This window comes from Magnolia sinica, chromosome 6, assembly GCF_029962835.1.
Source record: "Magnolia sinica isolate HGM2019 chromosome 6, MsV1, whole genome shotgun sequence".
NCBI lineage: Eukaryota > Viridiplantae > Streptophyta > Magnoliopsida > Magnoliales > Magnoliaceae > Magnolia > Magnolia sinica.
In genome coordinates this window covers 49,643,493-49,655,124 of record NC_080578.1, presented here as the reverse complement: position 1 = coordinate 49,655,124, position 11,632 = coordinate 49,643,493, and positions in this window count along the sequence as shown.

Sequence of the window (11,632 nt, the reverse complement as noted above, 5' to 3'; positions counted from 1 at the left end):
GCCTCTTTTGAGTCAGAAGATTTTGAAACTGAGTTAGGTAATGATGTTAAAGCCCTAATGACTCTAGCTAAGTTTACTTTCTCAGATAATGATACAACCAGTGAAGAAAATTTGGGAAGTGATTATGAGAATGAAGAAGATCTTCAGGATGCTTATGATGCACTATACAGGGAAAGTTGTAAAATAGCTGTTAAATTAAAACTACAGAAAGAAAAGTTTTTAAAATTGAAAGAGAATTTTGATAATCTAATTTTGGAAAAATCACACCTTTCAGATTGCTTCGAAAAAACTAAGTGTGACTTAGATTTCATCTGATATGAGTGCAAGATAGATTGCAAAACCAAAATTACAATATGTAATAGATATTCAAATAACACATTGCACAAACATGTTGCACTAATATTCATACACATGTATGATATGATCCATAATAGATATCATGCACAATAATCAACTCTCCCCCTGAATCCACTACTCTCTACAAAAAAAAATAAAATATTAGCCACATTTCATCATATCATATCCACATATCATTCAATATTCTCCCCCTTTTTTGTCACAACATGACAAAGGAAGCGAATAAAGATAAATGAAGAAAATAAGAGAGCATGTAGAATTAATAATTACTCACCAAATCAAATAAACAAAATATCTGAATTGAATGCATAAGAGCTTAAACAAAATTATCCAATTAGTCATAGGGAAAAGAGTTAGAATAAATTATTATAGATACCATCAAATCAAAACAAAACTAATCAGATCCTGATGAGGGAGCAGGAATAAATGGATCAAATTGATGTAAACCCTTATTAATGCGCCTCATATGTTTGTGCATATAAGCAATTTGAGAATCCTAGGTTACAGGAATCTGAGCCACCTGTTCCTCATGATTACGCAACCTCTCATTGAAAACATAAGGCTGATAATCAGGGTCAGCCTCAGAATCTGATTCAAGTTCATCAAATAAATCATCCATATTAACGTCTTCTTGAGGTGAAGAATCAGCTTCTTCAGCTTCTTCATCTCCTCCAGCATTCCCATCAACTTAACCAGGTGTCAAGTCCAGGTTCATCTTGTTGATATTAGAATTGTTAAATGGATGGAGATTAATAGAACCTTCTCCAACAGGCATAGCTATCAAAGCATGATTATCTAAGGCAGTCATAAGATAAGTGAATGGAATATTGCTATGAACAGGATGGAGATGAAACTGAATAATATGATGACAAATAAGAGAAAGAAGACAGATATTGATGCCAGATACAACTGAATGCATAATGCTGGCCATAAAAGAGGTCAGTTCAGTCTTGTTACTTGAGTGAAGATAGACATTCGAAATAAAATTTTAATGCAAGACCCTATATATGGGAAACATATATTTGGAACTGAGTGCAGTACCGCCATTCCATTCTGCATTCATGTTACAGAGAACTCTCGTAATCAATTGTTTAGCATTTTCAGAAGGTCTAGATTACAAAGTAAATATGGGTATGCCGTCATTAACAACAAGTATATTCATGATTATTGAAATTAAATGACGGTCTACCTCAATTGGACCTTCTCTAGTTGGCATAGTAAATGTCAAATCTTCTAGAGAGAACTCAGTAATGCAAGCCTACATGGCCTGCGTAATGGATCGGTATGCAAGACCGCCCCAAGATAGTATGTTTTTCCAACCTACAACTTGAAGGAAAGGAACAATGTTAAAGCGCTCAAGATGATCAACAATGACAACACGCTCAACAATAACATTTCTAAGACGGAAACCCCTTACATACTCGGGATCCTCTTCAGGAGGCCGAAGGTGATGCATGGTAATAGGTGCAGAACGGGATGAAGAGGGACCACGAGTGGTTCTCTTCCTATTTCTTCCTTCCATTGCAACAAGAAAATAATGAAATGAAGGATTGTAAAAAGAAATGAAAAGATTCCAAGCAAATCAGATTTTAAGGAAAAAACTTTTCAAACCACCATAAATCTTGAAACAAGAAGCAAAATCAAGATTAGGGATGATAAAATAACTTAAATCCATAAAGAAATAAAAAATGAAGCACTAACTGGAGAGTAATCGAGAGTGGGTTCGACTGGTCGTGGTTGGGCTTGATGGAGAAGAAGAAAAAAATGAAGAAAAATGACATTTTCCCTAAATAAAAACTCATTTCACGAGTTTCACCACTGGTCATGTACATACTTGACCGGTCGTGCCAGGACTAGTCGAGTGTATACTCGACTGGTCATGTAACACTGAAAATGTGTAATTTTACATATATTTAAATTTAGAAAATGTAAAATAATATATACATACATTATGATACAAATGAGCACAAATCATCAATTCATATTGCACATACCAAGATCAAATTTCAATTTTGCAAATCGATTTTTATCGAGTGGTTTTGTGAATATGTCAGCTAGTTGATTCTCAGTTTGAATATATTCTAATGAAATTATCTTTTCTTCCACCAATTTATGAATATAATGATACCTAATGTCAATGTGCATGGTTCGTGAATGCTGAATAGGATTTTTTAAAATATTAATTGTGCTTGAGTTATCACAATATAACATCATAGATTCTTGCGTGATTCTGTAATTGCTTAGCATTCTCTTCATCCATACTAGCTGAGTGAATGCATTACTTGTAGCAATATATTCAGCCTCAGCAGTGGAGAGCGACACAGAACTTTATTTCTTACTTAGCTAGGAAACTAGACAGTTTCTGCCATAGAAACAACCCCCGCTAGTTGATTTACGATCATCAATGTTACCAGCCCAATCAGCATTCGTGTAACCAGCTAATTGTACACTATTATCATGTAGATACCAGAGACCAAGATTAGCTGAACTAGTGACATATCACAAAATTCGCTTAATAGCAATCAAGTGGGACTCTTTAGGGTTCAATTGATTTCTGGCACAAATTCCATTGCTAAAAGAAATATCAGGTTGACTCGCAATTAAATAAAGTAAACTTCCTATCATACTGTGATACAACTTTAGATCTACACTCTTACCTGTTGAATCCTTAGAGAGTTTCAGAGTAATACTCATTAGAGTTTCAAAATTTTTTTCACTCTCAAAATCCGAACCTTTTAACTAAGTTCGGAGCATATTTGGTTTGAGAGATGAAGAATCCATCAGGAAGTTGTTTGACTTGCAACCCTAGGAAATAATTTAGTTCTCCAACCATGCGCATTTCGAATTTGAACTTCATAAGATCTGCAAACTCAATAGCCATGTTAACATAGGTAAATCCATAGATAATGTCATCAACATAGATTTGCACTATTAAAATATGATCATTATGTTCCTTAACAAATAATGTTTTATCTACACTCCCATAACAAACTCATGACTTAACAAGAATTTAGTTAATTTCTCGTACCATGCCCTAGGAGCCTGTATCAAACCATAGAGTGCCTTTTTTAGGTGATAAACATGATTAGCATGCTTAGGGTCTTCAAAACCCTTTGGTTGTTCAACGTATACTTCTTCATAAAAATCACCGTTTAAAAATACACTCTTAACATCCATTTGATATATTTTGAATTTTTTAAAACATGCAATGGATATAAATAGTTTGATTGATTCAAGATAAGCTACTGGGGTAAAGGTTTCATCATAATCAATACTTTCAATTTGGGTGTATCCTTGTACAACTAGCCTAGCCTTGTTTCCAATTATGTTACCAAATTCATTAGACTTATTCTTAAAACTACATTTTGTTCTGATAATATGTTTATCAGTTAGTCTTGGAACTAAATACCAAACATCATTTCTCACAAACTGATTGAGCTCTTCTTGTATAGCTATAATCTGGTGTTCATCAGTAAGGGCTTCTTTTACGTTAGCCGGTTCCATCTGAGATGTAAAGCACACGTAGTACACATATTTTCTAATTGTTTACGAGTGTGTACACCAGTGAGGAGATTTTTAAGGATTTGATCAGTAGGATGATCTTTATTTGTTCGTAGTTCAGTGTTATTTTGATTAGATGAAGAGTCTGGTTTATCAATTAGAAGAACCTCGTCATCTTCTGAACTTGAGACAGGTGTATTCAAATGATCATCAATGACTACATTAATAGATTCTTGTATTATACCGGTCCTCTTGTTAAGTATCTGATATGCTCGACTATTCAGAGCATACCCTAAAAATATCACTTCATCACTTTTAGTGTCAAATTTACCTAGATGTTCTCGGTCACGTAAGATATAGCATTTACTGCCGAACACTCGAAAGTATTAGACAGAAGGCTTCTTATCAAACCACATCTCGTAAGCCGTTTTATTATTAGATTTTCTAATATGAACACAGTTAATTATATAATAAGCAGTATTTATAGCTTCAGCCTAGAGATTTTTAGGATGCTTCATACTATTTAACATTACATTTGCCATTTCTTAAAGCACCTTATTTTTCCTTTCCACTACCCCATCTTGTTGTGGTGTTTTGGGAGCAGAATATTCATGTGATATTCCTTAGTCACTACAAAATTTCTCAAAACGGCTATTTTCAAACTCAGAACCATGATCACTATGGATCTTAATGACTTGTAACTCTTTTTCATTTTGGATACGTTTAAGTATCCTTTTTACTTTATTAAGAGTTTCAGATTTCTCTCTTAAGAAGACTACCCAAGTATACCTGGTAAAGTCATCAACAATGACTAGAATATACTTCTTGCCAACTCAACTCTCTGTTCTAGTTGGTCCAACGAGATCCATGTGAAGAAGTTCGAGTGGTTTAGATATGGTAGTGGAGTTTATCTTTTTGTGAACACTCCTGGTTTGTTTACCAATCTGGCACACTACACCAAAACAGTGAAAAAAGGACGGTCTAAAACCGTGTCAAATGACCAAAAAGGACAGTCATGGACCATCGCATGGGCCGTCAAATTTTGACGTGTCGTATTACTTAAAGGACAGTCGAAAACCATCATTCTTATTGACGAAAAAAAGACGGTTATGGACCGTCTCTTATGAGCCTTTAAAGGACGGCCATCGATCGTCCTTTAAAAGGACGGTCATGGACCATCCTTAAAAAGGACTATCATGGACTGTCTCTGATGAGCCTTCAAAGGACGGCAATGGACCGTCCTTAAAAAGGACTGTCAAGGACCGTCTCTTATGACCCTTCAAAGGACGGCCATAAACCGTCCTTAAAAAGGACTGTCATGGACCGTTCGTTATGAGCCTTCAAAGTACACTGTCAAATTTGAGAGGGTCAATATACACCTGTTACAATATATTTCATCATATTCTTCCTGATATACACCTGTTATATAATATATTTCATCATATTCACATTCACATCCATCTAAATCCAAACTATGTAAATCCAACATAAACTACATTCATCCAAACATAAACTACATCCATCCAAACACAAACAATCTTATCCACATTGCATTCATCCATGCATAAATACATATAAGTTTAACATCATAAATAAAAAAAAAGAAAAAAAAATCAGCAACAATTTTCTTTTTGTGTCTTTCATCTAAAAAAAAGTATTAAACCAACAAAACATTATAATTCAAAATCATGAAGAATTACATAAACTTCTTCCAAAAAAGTGCGCATTTTTTTAAAATAAAACTAATCATTAAAATAAAACTAATGCAAGCAAATAATGCAAAAAAGTATTTCAATTCAAGTTAATAGAAATAACAACAAAAATTAAAGCTTTATAAAAAGGGGCATGTGTTAAAAGGGATACATTCTTATTTGTTGCCATGTGATTGGGCTACAATTCAAGTTAATAGAAACAACAATAAAAATTCAAGCTTTGTAAAAAGGGGCATGTGTTAAAAGGGATACGTTCTTGTCTCTTGCCATGTGATTGGGCTACATTATTACAGCAATTGGGTTCGGGTTCGGGATCGGGATCAGGTTTAGGTTTGGGTTTTCAAGTTTAGGTTTAGGTTTAGGTTAGGGAGTTGAGATTAGGATTAGGTGTAGGTCTAGGTTTAGGGATTTGAGAATACATTTAGGTTTTAGGTTTAGGTTTAGGTTTTAGGTTATAGGTTATAGGTTTAGGTTTAGGTTTAGGTTTAGGTTTTAGGTTATAGGTTATAAGTTTAGGTTATAGGTTATAGGTTATAGGTTATAGGTTAAGGCTTAGGTTATAGGTTTTGGTTTTGGTTTAGGTTTAGGTTTAGGTTTCAGTTATAGGTTTAGGTTAAGGTTTAGGTTTTAGTTATAGGTTATAGTATATAGGTTATAGATTTAGGGAATTGAGAATAGGTTAAGGTTTAGGCTTAGGAAATCGGGTCCGAGTTCAGGATCGGGTTTAGGTTTGGGCTTCCAAGTTTAGGTTTAAGTTTAGGTTAGGGAGTTGAGATTAGGATTAGGTGTAGGTTTAGGTTTAAGGATTTGAGAATACATTTCGGTTTTAGGTTTAGGTTTAGGTTTTAGGCTTAGGTTTAGGATATAGGTTTAGGTTATAAGTGCAGGTTATAGGTTTAGGTTTAGGTTAGGTTATAGGTTAAGGTTTAAGGAATTGAGAATAGGTTAAGGTTTAGGTTTAGGAAATCGGGTTTAGGTTTGGGATCGAGTTTAGGTTTGGGTTTTCAAGTTTAGGTTTAGGTTTAGGTTAGGGATTTGAGATTAGGATTAGGTGTTGGTTTAGGTTTAGGGATTTGAGAATACATTTAGCTTTTAGGTTTAGGTTCAGGTTATAAGTTATAGGTTTAGGTTTAGGTTAACATTTAGGTTTAGGTTTAGGTTTAGATTATAAGCTATAGGTTTAGGGAATTGAGAATAGGTTAATGTTTAAGTTTAGAAAATCGGGTTCGGGTTCGGAATCGAGTTTAGGTTTGGGTTTTCAAGTTTAGGTTTAAGTTTAGGTTAGGGAGTTAAGATTAGGATTAGGTGTAGGTTTAGGTTTAGGGATTTGGGAATACATTGGGTTTTAGGTTTAGGTTTAGGTTTAGGTTTAGGTTTAGGTTATAAGCTATAAGTTTAGGGAATTGAGAATAGGTTAAGGTTTGGGTTTTCAAGTTTAGGTTTAAGTTTAGGTTAGGGAGTTAACATTAGGATTAGGTGTAGGTTTAGGTTTAGGGATTTGGGAATACATTAGGTTTTAGGTTTAGGTTTAGGTTATAGGTTTAGGTTTAGGTTTAGGTTTAGGTTATATGCTATAGGTTTAGGGAATTGAGAATAGGTTAAGGTTTAGGTTTAGGAAATCGAGTTCGGGTTCGGGATCGGGTTTAGGTTTGGGTTTTCAAGTTTAGGTTTAGATTTAGGTTAGGGAGTTGAGATTAGGATTAGGTGTAGGTTTAGGTTTAGGGATTTGAGAATACATTAGGTTTTAGGTTTAGGTTTAGGTTATAGGTTATAGGTTTAGGTTTAAGTTTAAGTTTAGGTTACCGTCACACCCCAGACTCGTTAACCGGATTCACAAGGAACCCGATGGTCGATTCTGGCCGTAACAGCCTTCGTAGTACCCCATTCTCGGCTCCTGAGGTAGGTTCCGATCCTGGGATCATACAAGGAGGATTTTCATAACAATATAACCATTTCTAATATGAGCATACCCAAGATCATAGCAAGTAAATATGAGAATAACAAAGGCACATATCACAAAATCCACTATGAATTTGAACTTTTACAAGCTTATATAAGGTCCAAAAGGACATACATAAGAAAATAAAAGAAAGAAAGGAAGTCTGTAATACTGGGTCCTCATGCTCAACTCTAATCCAAACTCTGCCACTACGATGTTGTAATGACCCGAAAAATTTCATGCTAAGACCCGAGTACTACCTCACATCCTTGAGAAGTTATTTGTGGGTTAATTAGCGCTAAACTCGATTGCTTGTGAAATTAGCATCAATCACTTTAAATTTGATCTGCAGGACTCAAAACTTGTAGAATCGTTGGCGCTATGTTGCTCTGAAATCTGGAATTCAACGCTAAATCCAGTTACTCTCAGGAATTTTTGAAAGCTTTGGATCAGACCTGGACCGCGCGTCGAAAGTCCGATAACGATGATCTTAGACAGTTATGGTCACCTTATTAGGCTTGACCATCACCTCATAAATCAAGTCCAGATGATATCCTGAGTCGATTTGCTTGAGTCCGGAGTGAAGAGGGAGAGAATGGTGAGAAATTAAATATGATTTTATGAAATCTGAGTCGTGTTGCTTGCGCGACGATTTTAAGCAATCTGACCGTTGGATTCTGACCCAATTTCAACCTCGGATCAGGGAAGGTGGCCCAAGCATGTCATAGTGCTCGTGGAGCTGATCGAGTTTCGGTGACCGTTGAATTAAGATTGGTCCGCCACGGCTGATCTGTAGATCCAATCGATACGAAAACTCAGTCTGAGCTAGATCCATGGTCAGTGAGCTTAAGTCCGACCGCATGTGGAAAAAGGACCACTGGAAGTGCTTCGTTGGATCGAGAGAGGCCTGATTTGGTTATAACCTAAGTATACCTTGGCCAAGGGGCTATTTTCATCAATGTTAGGCCTATATAAAGACCTTAAAACCCTCACTCTCTATTCCATACGAATTTCCTAAACCCTAGCTAAAAGAGAGAGAGGAAAAGAGAGAGAAAGTAAGAGAGAAGTTGGTGAATCATTGGAGATTCTTTCTTGTTTCCCTGCATCCTTAAACTATCACTTCTGAATCGTTATTCCGGCAATTCTAAGTTCATCCTTGGGTAAGTTAATCTAACCCTAGTCTGTTTTAGAGATTAGAATAGTCTTTGTGTTGATGTAGCTCATTACTATTCTTGCCTTAGGTTATCTAGTCGCCGTTGATGAAGACATATCGTCTGAATCAGTTCGGTGCACTTTTTCTGGTTTAAGGTGTGGACTATATTCGTATAGGTTATGGTTTTCAAGGCTTTCAATGTCAGATAATGGTTTATTATTGCTGTGGGTGTAATTTCACATGTCAAATGCTATGTTCCTGATATATATATGCATTATGTTGAGATTTATGTATTCCTTGTGTATGTAGAAAGTATCATATACGTATAAAAGATGAACTTGTGTTTGCCATGATTAACTGTTGTGTATTTGTGCTAGTTGTATGTGTGTCAACTCCTTGGCAAAAGGAATTGTCCAAATGCGTGTATCACCAACATACGTCATGTATGTTGGAATATGTAGGCTAAGTGTTTGTGGCAATGTCTGAATGATCTAATGTGTAATATATTATCCTATATTTGGGCGTTGAGAAGAGATTCTCAACTCTCCTATTGGTGTGTATAATTTCCTACATGCCATTTACATTCTTTGTTGTTTAACTTCAAGTACTACTTATGTGTAAATCCATGTTAAGTTGATATTCTTCAAATGCTCACATACTGTGTGATTTGAATTGTTGTTCCATTACTCTTCTAAATTGTTATATGAATATCTGTTATAATGGAATGTGTTTGGGACTATGGAATAGTCCAGGAAATCGGTAATCGGCCTTGAGTTCGTGGCTGAGGTTGCTTTCGCCACGAAGGACGTGTTTGACGAACCCAAGTCGCATTAGGGTTGTCGGTAGTGGTTTGGCCACATGAAGTGTTTGCGCACTCTATGTCTTTCAACTCAACGTGCGCTCGTGCTAGTCGAGTTCGTCAAGTAACCCGATTGTCCCGATGTATGTTCACCATGTATGGACGCTATTGTTTGAATCTAAGGTACCAAACTTACCGATGAAATTTCGTTAACCGTGGTACCTTAATCTGCTAAGACTCATGAGCCGGACATGGTGGTATGGGACACCGTGGTTGAGCTGTTGGCCTACGCTAGGGTGACGAGCCTCCCCGTAGTGACCAGTGAGCACACCAGACTCGTGAGCCGATTATGGTGGTATGGGACACTATATTCATGATGTCGGCCTACATTGATTGGTGACGAGCCCTTTGTAGTGACCTCGAGCATACCTTGAGACTGCATTAAGGCGACGAGCCTTAGAGTAGTAACTAAAGTATGATAGGCGTGCATTGATTGGTGACGAGCCCTTTGCAACGACCTAGAACCATATGATCGTATGAGATTGCCTAGGACTGACGACCCTAGAATGGATCACTGTTTGGGAATTGATATGAGAAAGGTACGTTAGCTTCCCAATCCTGCTGTATGAAAAGGACTAATAACAACTTGGTAATCATGTTCATGCACCGCATTGCATGTACGTAGAAGTCGTTGGCACTGCGGGAGGTTGTCATGCGTAACATAAGATGAAGACGCTGAGGGAGTGCAGGCGAAGGCATGCATCATTTATACATACATCCTTGCATTAACAAGAGTACTTTAGACTTGTTTAATTGTATTGCCTTATCATTACTGCTTGATTGATTTGAGATCATGTTAACTTTTACTGTATAGTTCCACTGAGTTGATCACTCACTCCCACATTCTGGGACGGTGTTTCAACACCAACCAGACTCTGTCTTAAATGTAGATGATGATGCGACCCCTGAGGCAGAGCAGGAGTTCGAGGATGATGAGGACGCTTTTTCTGTTATGCAGTTCTCAGGCGGGTTCATGTGAGCCATGTCCTGATCGACGGGGATTCTAGGTTTTCTTTTGGGATTGATAACTTCATTTTGATACTTGTATTTTGAAGATAAGCACTTGTATTATGACCTGGCAAAGCATACATACCACAGGAACTTACACATGTACACATATATTTCTTTAAGTCTTCCGCTTGCGTTTTTCACTTATCCCTGGATTATGTTTGCAGTTTGGCTTAATCCATTCCATATTTTATGCACTCATACAGACAACATACATCCATCATTACATATGTTGTGTAAGTGATGTTTTGGAACTCGGGAGCTGAGTTATGCTCGACCCCCGAATTTCAGGGCGTTACAGACGCCTACCTAAGATCTCCTGCACGCATCAGTCGTGCATAAGCTTATAGAAAGCTTAGAGGGTGGTGAAAGTGTGTGACAATGGTGCATAGAAGAATAGTAGGAAATGCAAAAAGGAAAACATGCTCAATGAGAATATCACTAGCCTTACCAAGGCTTATCATGAATATGATGCAATGAGTACTGGACGCTATACCAAGGCAATGCATGAAGGGGCTTACATAACCAATACTAATGTGATGCAAGTAATGCCATTGCTCATAACCAAACTGTATGTCAAGTATATTTCCAATTATAAGGAAATCACCGGGGTCCATTACACTATTGGATGACTGCCGCTCTACAGACCCCACACAGTCAAACGAGCGTAAGAGACCTCACTACTCGCCTGTGGACAACCAATCACCAGCAAGGCCTGACGGTAGTGGACCCATTCACGAGCTGGTCAGACTCAGCCTAGCAATGCGCTCTTACATCAGGCGAGTAAGGCCACACCCCTATCCAACTGACTATACGACAGTGGGAGTCTCGGCCTAATGGTATAAGGCCCTCGTGCGCTCATATATTTCACCCGGTCACGGCGTTGGAGCAGATCCTTGGTACCATGGAAGTTTTAGGAATTTCACCCATGGGCATCCTATGCACCCGGTATGCTCGAGTAACATTTTCGGTGTCCAAACATGGCCATCCACGATGTATCTGTGGAGGCTACAACCCTGATGAAGCAAGGGCGATAATGCTCATATATTATGCAATGCCAGATGCATAAATCACACAATCAACCATACGTCAATTCCAAGCAT